Source organism: Eufriesea mexicana, unplaced genomic scaffold, assembly GCF_001483705.2.
Source record: "Eufriesea mexicana isolate 0111107269 unplaced genomic scaffold, ASM148370v2 scaffold474474897, whole genome shotgun sequence".
In the NCBI taxonomy this organism is placed as follows: Eukaryota; Metazoa; Arthropoda; class Insecta; order Hymenoptera; family Apidae; genus Eufriesea; species Eufriesea mexicana.
This window is the reverse complement of record NW_016907931.1, coordinates 425,731-442,694: the sequence shown is the minus strand read 5'-3', so window position 1 is coordinate 442,694 and position 16,964 is coordinate 425,731. Positions and strand designations below refer to the sequence as shown.

General features: G+C 44.3%; 1 protein-coding gene across 4 annotated transcripts in view; it reads left to right on the top strand.

The window, feature by feature from the left end:
* KaiR1D (Kainate-type ionotropic glutamate receptor subunit 1D) overlaps positions 1–16,964 on the top strand; it is a 176,564-nt gene that overhangs the window by 25,443 nt on the left and 134,157 nt on the right. The window contains exon 1 of one of the 4 annotated variants that reach the window (XM_017897786.1): positions 8,983–9,050. The exons of the other annotated variants lie outside the window; for them this stretch is intronic. The gene's annotated coding sequence lies outside the window, so the exon portion shown is untranslated. Of the gene's footprint in view, positions 1–8,982; positions 9,051–16,964 lie in introns of those variants that run through there. 4 annotated transcript variants of the gene reach the window in all.

Sequence of the window (16,964 nt, the reverse complement as noted above, 5' to 3'; positions counted from 1 at the left end):
ATTAGGTGAAAAGTCCCTTTGGTTTACCGAGCTATGACGCTATGTGAACGCGCGTGCAAGGGTTTTAAAAATCGAAAGTGACTGCGTGAACGGGCAGCGCACGAGAAAAGCTCGCTACCCAATATTCGTCCCTGTCACGATAGCCTAGAGCACAGAATACACGCGGCATATATATAAAGGACAGGATCCTCGTGGTCCAATTACATGCTGTCAGAAACAAGCGGATATTTTTGGCCGGCAGTGTAGGTATGGTTTATCCAGTGAGCGAGTAAGTAGCGCGCGAAGGGCATGAAATTCCCGACGAAGTTGCCCGAGAGGATCAGTCGGATACCTCGAACGTACGATACGCCCAGGGACTGTCAGATCCCCGAGACACGCCCCGCGATATAATAGCAGTTGCGCCGGCAAAATTGTAACCGGGTTCCTGCAACGTCGTCTCAATTGCACCGGCGACACTTCGGATACACAGGGCGCCGTAGATTGTCGCGCGGTGCCCTGAGCGCCGCTGAAAGTAAGACGCCACCCGTAAGTAGGTACATGCACGTATCGCTGCATCCGGAATTCGAGGCTCTATTTTCCAGGGCAACGAAAAGAGCGTGTGCTTGCCTGAGACACTGAGAACGGGAGCACCGTGGAAGAGAAACGTGGACTCTGATAAGGGATCCGAAGAACGGTTCGAGTGGGTTTCGCGATTGAAAGTTTGGCGGGAAATCCAGCGGATTAGGTTAGGTTAGGTTAGGTTCCGTGTAATGAATGGAGGGTAACGTCAGAGTTTGAGCTAATGGACTTTGCGGTTACATTTAGCGAATTGAAATTGTAATCCCTGATGCGAGTGTGATTCTGTGTTATAGGGATAGGGGTTGACAGATGTTTGACAAGTCAGGATATCTGCGGAACAAATCCGCGAATTTTTCAAATATTCGTCATGTGACTAGCATAAATGTGAGATCGTACTTGGGTGGATTGACTTACAAATAGTATTGTTGGCTTCTTAATAGAATAGAATAAGCTTATAAGTAGAATGACAGCGGTTGGCTATGAAGCAAGAGAGACTCGCTATGGGCACTCTCTTCTGATCTTTCTTAAAACTGATTCTTATAGACGGCAACTGGTGGACTGCCTTTGCACACACTCTTAGATTGACTCGTTTGCGATTTTGCACCCTTATTTAAACTATTCACTCTGTCCTCTTTCATACTCAGGTTTTCTTTTCCAATCATGGCGTATCTACTCGTTTATCACATTCGGCTCTGCGATAAACATCCATTCGATCCTCTTTCGCGTGGTCACTTTCGTTCCAAGCCCAAAAACTCTTGATATTCTTTCAGGGCCGTACCCATTCCAATCCTGCATAAATTTTGAACCATCTCCAGATTTACCTAGTTCGCAGTAGAAGCATTGTCGAATATCGCATTAAAATGGACGTATTCTCTCTAGCTCCAATGATCGCTAGTTGAGGTGGAAGGACCCCTCGAGACGTTATGTCACCAGTGAAGAGAGCAAAGGAGAGCTACTTTTCCTCGTGAATGACTTTGATCGCGTTTTAAATCGATTAATTGGAAATCGAAGACCCCGGGAGCTTAAGAAATTGCAATTTCACGGGATATCGTTGGTACGGCAATCGTCATGCAAAAGAAAGAATCGGCTGATCGATAAATGCAAATTAGGAGATCGTCAGCGGAAGAACACGGTGGGGTTCCGTTCGTAATTTCATTGTAGCCATTATGGAAAATCGTGGTCGTGCCGTGCGACTGAATAGTTGCCGAGTTCTGTTCATTAGGGTTCTAAAATTTCTGCAGCTTGAATTACGGAGTGTAGCAAAGGACTAACGTAATTTCGCTGTAACTTTAAGAAGATCGTTACTAACGGACGGGGCCGCTGATGAAATTGACTTGATAGTTTCGTGTCTCCCTTTATGGGAAATTCTGGTTACATCGTGATTGGAAACTTGTCCATTACACTCCGCTATGCTTGCAGACCGTATAAAGTTTAAATCATCAAACAAAACGAAAGACTCTGGAGTATCGTCGCGATTTTACGGCTCTACTTAAAACTCGTAGGGTAATAGTCATAAATCAACTTGGACGGATAAGAATCGTTATGGGAGATAATTCTACTCCTACTTACGTAGAAAATTCTGATTCCACGGTACGCGAGAGATCATCGATTACCCTTGCCGATAAGCTTTTTCAACGTCGACTGCTTTGAGCGCAGGAGCAGATCATCGTATCCTTAATGCAGTAATAACAATCGCGAATCGCTCGTGTATGAAGACTAACGAGAGAGACTCGGTACCCTCGAAATTGGTAGTTCGAATGTGACGGTAATTACTAAGTCTACTCGCGTTTCATTTAATTAAATGAATATACAGAAAACACTTCCGGGAATCCGTAATCGAGGAGAAAGGAGAAAGGCCCGTTGGCAAATTTAAAACGCGATGAAACAGAAATCCCATTTGCTCGAGAAATATCCAAAATACACGACTCGAATACAAAATGTCCGTTTCCAATTCAAAGTTTATATTATCCAAGTTTCCCGTACGTTCCCTTCCAATGAGAGTTAAAACTTCCCTACGACCCGCGAGTAGACAATGTTACATATTCAGCTGCTCGTTCTTGGCGGATACATCGGTATAAATTTGACGAAACGTTAAAACGACTATCTCGAGTGGCAGAATTTCCAGCATAACCCGCGAACCGAATATTCCACGCGCAATTGAACGACATGAAAGCGAAGATGCACGTACGACGGGATCCAGCACGAATATTAAATCGCGCAGCTCTGTCAAGCTTTATCGACACACGGAACTGTGGCGCATATCTCCGTCGGCAAACGTCCCGTGTACGGTATAATTAATTTGCATAGGGAACAGCGTTGCAACGTTTGATAAACGCGCGAGGGTTGCAGGGCCGCGCGTATGTAGGCAGCTAAGTTTCGAGACAGGGTCAGGGTTAATGTGGCATGTCAGTGACTGGGGTGCGGATCTCGTGAACAACGGAAACCCGCGTCTGCCGCGACTCTAGTCACCTATAAAAGCAACAGTTTGCACGGTGCCAAGTAGCTCCAAGAGGTTTCCCCTCATCGGCGATAAACGTTAATTAACGTTCGGCCGGGGTAGCCGAGAAGCTACGTGTCGCGGTGCCCGGTAATTACGACCGATTAACGATCGCCTGCTAATTACAAATATCGCGGAATTAATATAACGAACCATGTCTATTAAACCGCGATTGATTTCCGTTCGTTCGAAATTTTCCCGTGTCTCCGTGTTGCGGCCGTTTGTTGCATCACGAGAGCAAAGTAGCTCGAATTAATTTCATCGGAAGTTAGCTGTGAGAATGTTGCCGGAAGTTCCAGCTCGTCCAGACGGTCGAGACGGTCGAGACTCGAACTGGACCGGCGAACTTTCGCGAAGATCAGAGATGAAACGCGAAATTGTGAGAAAGAAAGGGAAAGAAAGGCGTGGTCCGGTGAGTCCCGTTAATTTAAACGTTACTTTCTCTAACGAAACGACCTATAACGTTGCGAGAAACGTAATTCCGCGTTTCGACGAACGAAATCTCGCTTTCCCGTGCTTTCGCAGTCGTCTTTCCTTCGCAGCAACCCCTAATGGATTCGATTCGTTCGCGCACCCCTTCGGTCTTCTCGATGTCGATGGCGCAACCTGTCGTGTAAGGAAGATTCGATTAACTGGAATTCAAGATGGCGTTATTCCCTTTGCGATATCGCGCGTGCACTCGGTCGTGCCCACGTTTCAACCCTGATGATTCTTCAGTGCAGCGGACTCGATGTGCTTCTTTCGCGCGTTACTACGTATTTAAATCCATCAGTCTATAAGGGTCGTTAAACCTTGCTAGGTTCACGGACTCGCTTAGCACGTTATAAATCGATCATCGCTCACTTGGACGGCTTTTCTTCTTTTTATTTACATGTTCATTTAACCCTCCTTAACGCCGCGTTAACTGCAATTTATACACCCGTGTGTCTGCATTATTTTTAGTCTATTTTACCGATCTATAATTATATTCTTCGCGATTTTATTCAGAGAATTTCGAGGTGATTATTTTAACGGAAGGGAGATCATTCCTCGAAGGGAAATAAACCGTAATACCTCAGTGTTTCTACAAACACTGTTTGTTTAACGAAACGCCTTATACGCTTGACATAACGCCGAATTATATTTTATACCACTGCGGTCGAATGTTTGCAAGCAAAATACAAACAGCCACGGTGCCCCATATAACAAGCAGTATTTACAAGTATCGTTTAATTATGTCTCGATGAAACTCTCCAGTTTATGCAGTTTCCGTTCAACTATCTGCTACACCCTGCATAAAGGACATTCCGATTCGCGTGGCTGCACGTTTTTCGCTCGATTGCCTCGATAACGACTTCTTTTAACATCTCTATTGCCAGGATATTTACGCGTCACTTCTGATAATTTTGGACGATTCGAATTGCGATCGCGAATATACTCTGTCGAAATTTTCTTTTCACGTGTTTCCGTATTAAACGCTCTTCGTATCACGCGCATTGCAAATATTCCACCACCACCTGGAAAGGAAGGAGCAATTTATAGTCAATTTGTAGTTGTCTAGGATCCTCTGCTATCATTCAATTTTCTTCCGCCTTTCAACTTGACCGATGGCTCCTGTCGACGAATTGCAGCAGGTTCCCTCGTAAAAACGCATCAGTCGGCTCGCTTAAATCTTCAGCAATAGCAGACTTTATGCGGCCGTATCGCGGGGTCGACAACGATATTACGAGCACAATTTCAAAGCGCCGCAAGCACGTCCTGTGGCGATCCGCCATGACCGGACGAGATGAAGAAAAACGACCGCGTTATTCTTCCCTGTTCTTCCACTCCGTGTGATAATCGAGCCGGGCTAGTTTCGAGCATCGATTCTCATCCGATGGGTGCGTTATTATTTCCGAGAAAGAACGCGTAACGACCATGCCGCGTTATACATCAGAGGGATGTTCACCGAGTCCAATTCTCTCGAAAGTCTTCGCCTAACTATCCTTTCATACCACTGGTACATTCTACGTACATCTTCTGACCTGGTTTTCGTAAAAGGGACAGTTGCTGTCTAAAGGACAGTTAGGAAAGCCTTGCTATTCACTCCGCCAAGACTCGGACCAAAGTCCCTTCCTTTTCCCTCCCTATTCCTCCCTCTATCCCTTTCTAACGACGCCACATTTCAAAGTCAAATTTTCAAATTCAAATTTTCAAATTCAAATTCAAATTTTCCACGATGACACTTCTGCCCTTGCCGCTGGTGGAATGCTACTCGAAAAATGCAATTACCGAATATCGTTGAACATTCTACATTTAGGAATGTGTGTTTACTATCGCGTTATAATAGCCGATAATTTATTAATTTCTACACCTTCGTTATTAATTTACATTGCGGCCAATTTGTTATTAATAATATGGATTTGTAACTAACAATAAATTCTATAATTTGTTTTATGTAAATTTAATTGTAAATTTAGTTGCAAAGGTAATTGCAAATGTAATTTTATTTATTCTTCTAGAGTGTAAATTTCCACGATACATTTGACATAAACAATCCTAACTCTCTTTTATAACCTCAAATATCCAAATGATAAAAATAGTAAGATTAAGTAGTGCGAGATTGAAAAAGTGTATTATACAAGTCACGGAATTGCATAATAACTTTTTGTTATTTATTAATCTTTTGCTACTTTGATTTAATTCTACAATGCAGTTAAAGTTTATCCATTTTCCACTTTTTGCAAATACTACTAAAGCAGTTCTTTCATTTACAACATTTTACATTATAAGTAATTAATGTTAGCAATGAATAGATTGAGAATAAGGAATTTTATGCGTAGTCATATTTCGCGCGCGTTCTAATGTTTTGCGTAGACGAAGTTGTGTACGCATGCGCGACTTTTGCGCAACTGCTCCTGCGCAGACGTCCATCATGGCTTCCGTGTTACCGCGTATTTTCCCGAGTGTTTTGAAGAAATTTCAAGAAACGAATAGGCGTTTTCATGCATCCGACTGGAGATCACATAGAGCAGAGAGAACAAGGAGTCCTTTCCATGTGTAGTTAATTTTGAGTTGCATAGTTACGGTGAAACGACATACGAACGGTGAGTCAATCATTTTATGATTTGTCTGGTGTTCTAATGCGTCGTACGATGAACGATTCGATACGGCACATGACGCCGATTGTACTTTAGCATTTTCTTCGCGAGCACAGCGATCACGATTACGTATACTTATCTTTAGATTAATATTTCATTTTAAATTGTGGACTAGGAAAATGGATAAAAGAGGGGCAGAAATATGACAGATTGAAAAATTTTATTGTGGGCATTACGAAATTGCATAATAATTTTGTATTATTTATTAATCTTTTCCTGCATCAATTTTACAATGCAGTTCTAAGTGTTCTACTATTTTCAATTTTTTTTTAAATGTTGCTAAAGCAGTTCTTTCATTTATTAATAGTGGATATTAGCAAATAATGGTTTCGGAATAAATATTTTTGGGTGTGGTCATATTTTGTGTGCATCGTAATAGGAAGTGTAGATGAAGTTATGAACTGCGCATGGGCTAATTGCGCGCGCATTCTGACGTCACGCGTAGACGAATTTGCGAACTGCTCATGCGCGACTTTCGCGCAACTGCTCCTGCGCAGACGTCCATCATGGCTTCCGTGTTACCGCGTATTTTCCCGAGTGTTTTGAAGAAATTTCAAGAAACGAATAGGCGTTTTCATGCATCCGACTGGAGATCACATAGAGCAGAGAGAACAAGGAGTCCTTTCCATGTGTAGTTAATTTTGAGCTGCATAGTTACGGTGAAACGACATACGAACGGTGAGTCAATCATTTTATGATTTGTCTGGTGTTCTAATGCGTCGTACGATGAACGATTCGATACGGCACATGACGCCGATTGTACTTTAGCATTTTCATCGCGAGCACAGCGATCACGATTACGTATACTTATCTTTAGATTAATATTTCATTTTAAATTGTGGACTACGAAAATGGATAAAAGAGGGGCAGAAATGACAGATTGAAAAATTTTATTGTGGGCATTACGAAATTGCATAATAATTTTGTATTATTTATTAATCTTTTCCTGCATCAATTTTACAATGCAGTTCTAAGAGTTCTTCTATTTTCCATTTTTTTTAAAATGTTGCTAAAGCAGTTCTTTCATTTATTAATAGTGGATATTAGCAAATAATGGTTTCGGAATAAATATTTTTGGGTGTGGTCATATTTTGTGTGCATCGTAATAGGAAGTGTAGATGAAGTTATGAACTGCGCATGTGCTAATTGCGCGCGCATTCTGACGTCACGCGTAGACGAATTTGCGAACTGCTCATGCGCGACTTTCGCGCAACTGCTCCTGCGCAGACGTCCATCATGGCTTCCGTGTTACCGCGTATTTTCCCGAGTGTTTTGAAGAAATTTCAAGAAACGAATAGGCGTTTTCATACATCCGACTGGAGATCACATAGAGCAGAGAGAACAAGGAGTCCTTTCCATGTGTAGTTAATTTTGAGCTGCATAGTTACGGTGAAACGACATACGAACGGTGAGTCGATCATTTTATGATTTGTCTGGTGTTCTGTTGCGTCGTACGATGTACGATTCGATACGGCACATGACGTTGATTGTACTTTAGCATTTTCTTCGCAAGCACAGCCATCACGATTACATATACATATGTGTAGGTTAATACTTCATTTTAAATTGTAGAATAGTAAAATGGATAGAAGAAAAAAGTTACAGAAATGTCAGATTGAAAAATTTTATTATACGTACCTCAAAGTGCATAATAATTTTTTATTATTTATTAATCTTTTTGTTACGTCAATTTTACAATGTAGTTCTAAAAGTTTATCCAGTTTCCAATTGTTTTAAATACGGTTAAAGCAGTTCTTTCATTTATAAGTAATCGATATTAGCAAATAATAGTTTCGGAATAAATATTTTTGGGTGTGGTCATATTTCGCGTGCATCTTAATAGTACGTATAGATGAAGATATGAACTGCGCATGTGCTAATTGCGCGCGCATTCTGACGTCACGCGTAGATGAAGTTGCGAACTGCTCATGCGCGACTTTCGCGCAACTGCTCCTGCGCAGACGTCCATCATGGCTTCCGTGTTACCGCGTATTTTCCCGAGTGTTTTGAAGAAATTTCAAGAAACGAATAGGCGTTTTCATGCATCCGACTGGAGATCACATAGAGCAGAGAGAACAAGGAGTCCTTTCCATGTGTAGTTAATTTTGAGCTGCATAGTTACGGTGAAACGACATACGAACGGTGAGTCGATCATTTTATGATTTGTCTGGTGTTCTGTTGCGTCGTACGATGTACGATTCGATACGGCACATGACGTTGATTGTACTTTAGCATTTTCTTCGCAAGCACAGCCATCACGATTACATATACATATGTGTAGGTTAATACTTCATTTTAAATTGTAGAATAGTAAAATGGATAGAAGAAAAAAGTTACAGAAATGTCAGATTGAAAAATTTTATTATACGTACCTCAAAGTGCATAATAATTTTTTATTATTTATTAATCTTTTTGTTACGTCAATTTTACAATGTAGTTCTAAAAGTTTATCCAGTTTCCAATTGTTTTAAATACGGTTAAAGCAGTTCTTTCATTTATAAGTAATCGATATTAGCAAATAATAGTTTCGGAATAAATATTTTTGGGTGTGGTCATATTTCGCGTGCATCTTAATAGTACGTATAGATGAAGATATGAACTGCGCATGTGCTAATTGCGCGCGCATTCTGACGTCACGCGTAGATGAAGTTGCGAACTGCTCATGCGCGACTTTCGCGCAACTGCTCCTGCGCAGACGTCCATCATGGCTTCCGTGTTACCGCGTATTTTCCCGAGTGTTTTGAAGAAATTTCAAGAAACGAATAGGCGTTTTCATGCATCCGACTGGAGATCACATAGAGCAGAGAGAACAAGGAGTCCTTTCCATGTGTAGTTAATTTTGAGCTGCATAGTTACGGTGAAACGACATACGAACGGTGAGTCGATCATTTTATGATTTGTCTGGTGTTCTGTTGCGTCGTACGATGTACGATTCGATACGGCACATGACGTTGATTGTACTTTAGCTTTGTATGTAATGCAATTAATTACGTCTCTTATTCATATTTTAGAATTTTATCGTATGTATTATACTTTTCTCTCTTCTGCTCGTCAAGGCGGTCTTCTCTCAACGAAAACACAACCGGAGACACCTGCATTTCCTCGCGTTTATACGTACCGTTTTATACGTCCCGCGAAACACGGTGGTTGACTTGTAATGCGCGTTTACATCAAGACTGCAGAGTGCAACGTCGTCCGCTTGGCCTCTTCTGGTCCGGATATATACGCATTCCACTGCTGCTTCCGCTCCGACTGTCCCGATAGAATAGGAACACGTGCGGCCCGAGTCTTGATACTCGGATAAGATCGCGTAAGAACCATCCCTCCTACGGGAGGAACGTAATATAACTGAGACATTGACCCGGCAGAGGAAGAAGCCCGTGGATTTAATATGAATACTTGAGCCGGGAACCCGGAACGAATAGGTATGGAAGTCCCAGGACCTATCATATTTTTCAACTTCGCCACGAATGCTTCGGGGATATTTGTATTCGACGCGGACTCAGAACTGGCCCCGTTGGCGCGCCAGCAATTCTCAGACTGCCATCACTGTGGCGGACTTTATTCGACGATTCGAATCGCGATGATGATCGTTTGGCCGATTCTTCGAATTAAAGATCGTTTAACTCTCGATGAAGCTCAGCACCTCGATTTACGATCTGAGACCTGATAGATTGAAGGGACGTATCTATTTTCAGAGAAGCATAATTTTGTTTTTGTCATAGTTGGAGATGGTTTCTTGGATACGTTTATTTTCCGTGCTCTCTAAAGACTGTTTTTCCGAGAAGGGTGCGTGGGTGGACGTCTGAAAAGCGTCTCAACTTGGTCGAACCATAGTTTCCTGGAAATAATCGTTCGCGTTAAATTGCACGGAAATCTCATGAATTTCTCACGAATTCTCGACCCTCTTCGTCTCTCTCGAACGTCGTCTAATCTCGCGAGTGGATATTTGGATTTATCTTCAAACACGTGTGCATGATGTCGATTTTATTTCCCACTTCCACGTTAAATTTTTTCTTCTCCGTATTATTCTTCTATATTTTTCAGTCGAAACGTTTGCTGAAATTTTTTGTTCGAAATATGAATTCCATGGAATATCGTTTCGCCTCGATCGTTTGCGATAATAGAATGGCGAAAATATGATTATTGACATTATACCGCGTACGATAGAAACTGTATAGCTCTTTGATTAATGGAAGTACAAACAGTACATGTGGAAATTAATAGCGAGCAGTGTGGAACGGTACAAATGACATTGCTGCAATTTTCCGTAACCTGTTTTCAGCCAAATATTATTCCGACTAACATCGAAAATGGGTCTGCGAGAAATGTATCGAAAAATCGTTAGGATCTAAGAAGTAGAACGAAAGGAATTCGAATTTTCGCCGAATAACTGACGCACGACGAAACTCTTCTCTTTCATCGCGGGGAACGTGGCCGCAAATTGTCGCGCAAACGTTATCGCGCTCGTGGCAGGGCGTCGTTTTCGATAACCACGCGAGAAGTGCGCTTAGCCGAGACTCGCTCAGAGGATGTAGATAGCATGGACGTTGTCTTACAATGTGCCTGGAATGGTCCCGGAACCGCTATGTGTATGGTACGTAATAATCCATGGTGTCTGCAGTGAACCGCGTTCGCTGGCGACCCACTTCACCTACGCTGCACCTACCACTCCCGGCTTATAGACTTCAGTTTAATTACAACGCGTGTTAACGACCATATATAGGCCGCGGTGCTCGAGGCCCCTCGAAAATTGTCGATTACCGGCGACCTCTTCATTCGGTTGTCAAGCCGTTGCCACGAAACTAGCCGAGAGCCAAAGGTTTCATGCTAATGGAGCATGAGAGTCTCTGTCTAGACGTTTAGATCGCTACCCCGAAAATTCTAACGCTTCGTCGATCTCGTTTGCATCGCGACACCGTGATTTATCGATCTACCACGTGTAAACTCGAAATTTAAAACACCGTGGATGAAATTCTTTCTTCGAGGAAACGCGAAGTTTCATTTGCAGTAGATTCCCATGTCAGAGGCACCATAGATTCTAATATTCCGAGCAGCTACACACGTACCAATAGGCTTGTTAAACGCTTGGAAAAGTGCCAAGAAGTGTCTTCACGGTTCGTGGCCCAGCCACCATCCCCTTAAGCGTTGTAACGTTTAGCTTTACACCCCGAACGAGCTTGTTCTTCCGTTGGCGCTTGTTAACCCGCCGCTTTCTCGCGGTTGCTAGAAGCGAAGCGAAGTAGAAGCACGGTGACAGTCGGGTCGAGAAAGAGGCGAAAACCCTCGTGGAACAAAAGCTGGCACGGTGTGTACCCTCGTAAGTCGCGCGTGTACTTTCTTTGATTAAATAATAGGGCACTTCGATATTCTCAGGCAAGTTGGGCGCAAGTTATAAACCGAGCGTTGGTTATTTTATGAGCTAGAGGGTTTCTCCCCGTGAGAAAATCACGAACGGCTGATCAACTCGGAGCCAATTAACGGTTTCGAGCGTCTACCATGATTCAAGGCTCGCTGGGTATCCTGGGCCCGAGATTCGCCAGGAATTTCCGCGCTCAGGTGGCTTAACGTCAGATTAACGCCGGTTGATATTAAACTATAATTTATTATGTAACCCGGTTACATAGAATTGTTAGCGTTACGCGTGATTCACTGTTATCCACCGCGCTGACGTCGAGCGTGATTTGTGCCCCAAGCGTTCGCGCGTCATCGATGATATCAAATTGCACGCGAAATCTATTTCGTCGCCACAAATTCTCCGTTTCGTTTCTGTTTCGTTCCACTCCCGCGAGTTTTCCCTTGTCCCGATATCGAAGATTCGAGAGAAAAAATCCTGCCTTTCCGAGCGAATCGCGAGAACATCCCTGAAAACGGGCGCGAAAATTGGAGGAAAAGAAACCGGTCACTCGGGCGACCTTGTTTACAGCGAGAGAGCCAGTCTCCCGCAGGAAATTGATTCCGAACGAACTTTAATAACGGAGATGCAGCCGTCGGGAACGACCGCTGCACCCTTCCCACCTTGTTCGCTCCGCGAATGAATTTCAAACTCGATATTCATGCGTCGTCGACCCTGGTCGCAAGTAAACGGCGTACACGCGACAAGAATCGCGGGATTTTCGTCCTGCGTGATTCCTTGAAGCCTGCAAGTCGAATCGATCGCAGGGCCTCGAGTTTATCGTGGCGTAATTGATTCTCGGTGACCGGGCCCGTTAACGTTCGCGATACATCGCTGGATCGGTAACACGACAGAGAACAAAGGCGAGCAATGGCGACGTGGACATTGGCGAGATTTCCAGAGAGAGAAGGACAAAGTAAGAGTTCAAAAGACGCGGAGGCAACTGGGAAGGAGAAGAAAATGAATCGTTTATCGGTTCCATTTTCCACGGGAAACGTTCGATTCTCCGTCCCTCTAGAACGATGCAAAGTGACCCTTTTTCCTGGCCTGTTGCTCGGAATGACAGCACAGGAAGCTAATAAACGAGAAACGGTAGCTGCAGGACTCGCATTAAAGTAGATACGCGTACGCCCTTCAAAGGCGGTGTAATTAAAATGGCGAAACTGCTCTTGATCAATTTAGCTTGTCCATTCTTTGACACCAGCCCGGTCGGAACGCAATTTATCCGTGTTAAAAGAAGGACCTCGGCCATTAGAACCGTCTTACGGATAGACGTCTGCAGGTAGTGGTACTCTTTGATACACGTCAGCGGACAATTTCGACCGCCATCGATCCCGTTTTTCCCGCGCGACAGAGCCATCGGATTTCCCGCGAATCGTCACAGCTCGCGAAATATCGCGGCCGAATTCGTCGATCGTGACTGAAGTTCGCAATGTTTGCTCGTTTCCGGGCGAAACAACGCGGAGTGTACGTGTTCCGGCGAGTGATAATGGTCCTTTATGGACAGACACGTGTCCAGCTAGACCAGGGGGACGGAAAAATGTATTGGGTCGAAGAACACAGAGGGAAACGCAGCGTGTACCTTCAGGGGAGCAATTACTCGCTTTCGGGATTAAACACGCGTTTTTTCCGTCCCCTCGAACATTTCGGGAGTATCATTTTTGCTATAAAATCGGTAGGTCGGATAGCTCCTGAAAAATTCGGACTTCAGTCGACGAGTGTATGAAATTCGTCGGACGATAGTCGGAATGTGAAATTTGTTTATTATACTTTCCTGTGAATGCGCTTTGACGGATACCGCACGGACGAATCGCGAATGAAAGAACAAACTCGCCTGCGAATCGGTTAAATAGTCCGGGCTTAGTTGCTTTGTGCGCGAAATGCAACGAAATTGTAAAGGATGAGCGGTTCTTTGTCGTTGGCCGGTCGAAAGCCGTGTTGAACGATTTCAGAAGGCATCGTGTAGCGAACATGAAGAGAGGACGATGTTTACATGGGCCAAACATGCGTGCATCGAGCTGAAGCGGTTAGTGTGCTAAACGATCGTTTGCCTCAAAGAGAGGCGACCGGGAGAGTAGCTCGGTAGCCGCAAGTGGCGCTTGCTCTATTATGTTTTTGTCAATATATCGATCGATGATGGTTCAAAGATTAAACTATTACGCAAGGAGACAGTCGAGTTGTGCATAAATCCGTGTAATACCTGCAATGGGAATACTTGCGAGTATTATCGATATCGCGCGGGGAATCTGTACCGCGTACACCACCTTAAATATTCCAGCCAACAGATCTCGCGGGATAATATTTTTCTGCTGTTAAAATTACAGAAATTATGCGAAATGCGAAAGAAGTGGACAGATCTCGCGTGATAACGATCGTTAAAAAATAGACCGCGATCTTGGTTAGTTGAATTTCGCGGCGCAACCATTGCGGGAATAAATAATTAAAGAACCATACGCGATAGACTATTAATCAGCCGAGCCTCGAGGCTTATGCATATGCATGCGCGTGTTTCAATTATCGAGGTATATAATTACACGCGAAAGCAGTCGGCACGATTTAGCCAGGTGTGTACCTTTATAAATTTATCGATCTAACTTATTATTCTCCGGTGACGTTATAAATATGATTTTTTAAACGTCGGACAGGAAATTTATCAGGAAAATTTTCTCACGTGGCGAATCGTTGACCGGCCCCATAGAGATCGAGTGGCGAAAAAATCGTTTCGTTTGGCTACGCACGGTATCGCAGGATTTCCTCGGGCAACGGCGCGCGTTTTCCACGATGATGGTGGAATCTGACGAGGAAATAGGTACATATATTCATCTCGGAAAGGCTGTGTGCCCGCGCTAGGGCTGAGTTCTGGTCATGCCTTTCAGCGTATGCAAATATAACCGCGCGACCCTCTATTTGCATACCGCGGACTCTGCTGGAAAACCATTCCTCGATCGATGGTCGATCAAAAATCGTCCGCTCCGGCATTTTGAATATATAATTCCCGGTAAATCTTTTACACCCTGCGCTACACGCGACATATTCGTGTCCCCTTTTTTCTCTTCCGTCTTTTTTCTCTCTTTCCTCCTTTCTTTTTCTTTTCATTTTTTTTTTCCGAATCCGGACCCGTGATCGTCAAATATCCAATGTCGCCATCGGCAATTTTATTCGTGTGCATAACTTTTCGCGGATGTCGTTTTAATGGCCCGTAGTAGGGTAGAGTGTTGCATTTATACAGAAATGTCACGATCCTAGAGGCTATCCCAGAGTCGCGTTATTAAACGTCGAAAGTGACACCTTTTTTCCACGGAAAAATGGGAAAAGATTCTATTTTTTAAACGCAACGAGATTGTTTTTCAATCTTTTACACGTTGGTTTAACTAAAACGAATTAATTTCCTCGCTTGTCCAGCAAAGTGTCCGAGTTCCGAATAGCATGGCAATGGAATAACGCGATATTGTAACGGAAGAACGCAGAATTGTGGTACGACTCCTGTCGTGTCATGCCGCAAACTCGACGACTTTTCTCACGATTTCTATTCCAAGATCCATGGAAAAGAAACGTCCGTCGAACGATCGGCCAGTGGTCTGTCCGGTGTTTCAGCGAGTCATCGTAGACCTCGGGATATAATTCGTTTTTCGCTGTTATCGGCTCGGCCGGCAGCCAGGGGAATTGAAATCCGCCGAGGTAAATTGGTTTCGCTGGATCCGTTTTAATTCCGGTTTATACAGGCGGCGATGTCGCTTGAGGTCTGGTATCAATAATCGAGAAGCGAGCTAATGCGGGTAAAGCGCTTTCGCGGCTGACGGATTCGGATCGGAGAACGGGCGCACGGTTTTGTAAAACGGAAACTCCGAGCAAAACGCGATAAATCGCGCAACCTGGTTCGCCCGGGTTCGTATCGTTCCGCGGCCGCGGTTCAAATGAATAAATTTCCACGCGACAAAAGTGCTCTCTCGCGTACCTTCGATCGATCGTCAGATTTTAGCAACATGGCGTTGTCGCCGCGGCCGCAGCCAGGCTCCGTTTTCCGCTGGCGAAAAATTGAACGTCGCCATGGAAGCGGTTAATTCGCGAACAATCGATTCGCCATGGGAAATTTGCCATCGATCTCGCGGAAATCGCGAGAGGCCAGCGTCGAAGGCTGCGGCCGCGTCGGCCATTTAATCGACTCCCGGTTTTTCCCGGCCGCATTTAGGAGGATTACGCTTCCACGCTCGACGGTTGTGAAACTTCGTGATCCGTCTTATAGGACCGGCAGGGTTGTTTTAATTAATATCCGGGACAGATTTCGCTTAACGGCGAAGCGAAATGGAAAATGGCCGGGATATTTTAGTTGAAGCATGCAGACGTAATTCGCACGGATCAGAGACACGTTTCGCGTCTGCGTAAATATTCCCCGGCAAAGTGGAAATTACGAAGATAATCTTCGTTGTATCAAACATTACGCTAAGCCGATTCCAGTGAGCTGATTCATGATCTTTTAACAGGCACCTCTAATTGCTGCTTGCTGCGCGTGGATTTCGTTGGAATGTTTTAATCCGTACATCATGAAACAGTGGTAACGTAAATCATACTTATTTCCCGTGATAATTTCACGGCGAAACGAGACTAACGTGAAAAAAAGAACGAGAGAGGAAAAAAAAATACAGGAAAAGCGAAATCGGAAAAACGAATTTAAAAAACGTGTCTCTTTGCTCCCGCGCGTACAGAATGCGCGAAACAACGCCAGGAATATCTTCAAAAGAATTCAAGCTAGGGCGTAATCTCGCGTTGAAATATCCCTGTAAACGAACAACTGTTCGTTTAACTCGTTCGCGCGATAGTGGGTTGTTCGCGGTGGTACGTATCGCGCGAATCTTTCGGCGAAATTTTACGCGGGCTGTGGAAAAATCGACCATTCGCGAGGCGGACTTAATTTCGCCGGTAATGGACGGTCGTAAAATGCTGACACGATTCGATCGGAGGCGTCGCGGCGTCGTAATTCGTTTTATCGCCGTTGTCTCGATGCTCGAATAGAAGCGACGCTCCGGCGTTGCTCGACATTGCGTGCACTCGCGATTGTTGGGCCGCCATTTTCGCGTGGCCCTAGTATCGGAAACCGACGGAATGATATCCGCCGTAATGCCGGCATAAAATTATCGGTACGCGCATAAACATCGTAATTCCAGTGCGACCACGGGGAGCCTATGGGCAGATGGAGTCTGATAGTGGCGGAGGGAAGCGGAGGGAAGCGGTGGGAAGCAACGCGAGTCGTAGACGCGCGATGGCCGTGCTTATATTTTACTCGAACGAGAATTAACGAGCCGTGGAGTAAATAAGCACTTTGCTTACGATGCACGAGCCGGTGTTGTACGAGTCTCGGCTCATAAAATCCATAAGCCATAGTCAACGCGGTGGTCGC